Source organism: Pleurodeles waltl, chromosome 5 (genome assembly GCF_031143425.1).
Source record: "Pleurodeles waltl isolate 20211129_DDA chromosome 5, aPleWal1.hap1.20221129, whole genome shotgun sequence".
Lineage (NCBI taxonomy): Eukaryota > Metazoa > Chordata > Amphibia > Caudata > Salamandridae > Pleurodeles > Pleurodeles waltl.
The window spans coordinates 457,896,489-457,898,431 of record NC_090444.1 but is presented as its reverse complement, the minus strand read 5'-3'; positions in this window follow the sequence as shown (position 1 = coordinate 457,898,431).

Here is a 1,943-nt window from a genome sequence, read left to right as displayed (position 1 = left end):
CTGCAGCACTGATTGTGCCACCCACATAAGTAGCCCTCTAACCATGTCTCAGGCCTGCCATTGCAAGGCCTGTGTGTGGAGTTTCACTGGGAATTCGACTTGCCATTTAAAAGTACTTGCCAAGCCTTAAACTCCCCTTTATCTACATATGAGTCACCCCTCAGGTAGGCCCTAGGTGACCCATAGGGCCGGGTGCTATGTAGGGAAAAGGCAGGACATCTACCTGTGTAGTTTATACGTCCTGGTAGTGTAAAACTCCTAAATTCGTTTTACACTGCTGTGAGGCATGCTCCTTTCATAGGCTAACATTAGGGCTACCCTCATGTACTGTTTGAGTGGTAGATTCGGATCTGAAAGGAGTAACAAGGTCATATTTAGTATGGCCAGAATGGTAATACAGAATCCTGCTGACTGGTGAAGTTGGATTTAATACTACTATTTTAGAAATGTCACTTTTAGAAAGTGAGCATTTCTCTGCACTTAAATCCTTCTGTGCCTTACAATTCACGTCTGGCTGGGTTAGTTGACAGCTCCCTTGTGCATTTCACTCAGGCAACCCCAAACACAGGATGCTCATTCACACCTACACACATCTGCATACTGAATGGGTCTTCCTGGGCTGGGAGGGTGGAGTGCCTAACACTTACATGTCAAAGGACAGTGTCCTGCCCTCACGCAATGGACTGCCAAACCCCCTACTGGGACCATGGCAGACAGGATGGAACTGAAAGGGGACCTTGTGCACTTCTAAGCCACTCTTTGAAGTCTCCCCCACTTCAAAGGCACATTTGGGTATTTAAACAGGGCCTTTGACCCTGCCAACTCAGACACTTCTGGACAAGATAACTACTGGGGAAGAAACTCTGAACCAGAATCTGCAAACCTGCCAAGAGAAGCTGCCTGGCTGCCCAAAGGACTCACTTGACTGCTTTGCTGAAAAGGACTGCTGCCTTGTTGTTGCCCTGCTGCCTTGCTGCCCTTTGGCTCTGCTGAGAAGTGCTCTCCAAGGGCTTGGATTGATCTTGCCTCCTGTTTTCTGAAGTCTCAGGGCCAAAAAGACTTTGGGGGTCATTCTGACTTTGGCGGGTGGCGGAGGCAGCCCACCAAAGTCCCGCTGGCAGAATACCGCTGCGCGGTCAAAAGACCGCCGCGGGTATTCTGGGTTTCCCGCTGGGCTGGCGGGCGACCGCCAGAAGGCCGCCCGCCAGCCCAGCGGGAAACACCCTTCCATGAGGATGCCGGCTCCGAATGGAGCCGGCGGAGTGGAAGGGGTGCGACGGGTGTAGTTGCACCTGTCGCGATTTTCAGTGTCTGCATGGCAGACACTGAAAATCTTGGTGGGGCCCTGTTACGGGGGCCCCTGCAGTGCCCATGCCATAGGCATGGGCACTGCAGGGGCCCCCAGGGGCCCCACGACACCCCATACCGCCATCCTGTGCCTGGCGGCCAAAACCGCCAGGAACAGGATGGCGGTATGGGGGTCGGAATCCCCATGGCGGCGCAGCAAGCTGCGCCGCCATGGAGGATTCCCCAGGGCAGCGGAAAACCGGCGGTACACCGCCAGTTTTCCGTTTCTGACCGCGGCTGTAGCGCCGCGGTCAGAATGCCCAAGGGAGCACCGCCAGCCTGTTGGCGGTGCTCCCGCGGTCGTTGGCCCTGGCAGATTTTACCGCCAGGGTCAGAATGACCCCCTTTATCTCTACAAAGAACTCCTTGTGTGGTGAAAAATCGACACACAGCCTGCCGGAATTGAGGCACAGCCTGCATCGCGATGAGAAAATCACCACATGCCGAACCGGAACGATGCAGCCCGGCTCCACGAGTGGAGATCGACGCAGCACTAGCACTGCGACCGGAACTTTGTCGCATGACCCACTGGATCGCCGCATAGCCGAGCTGAAATGACGCAGCCCGACTTCCTGCAAGAAGAATCGACACAGTGC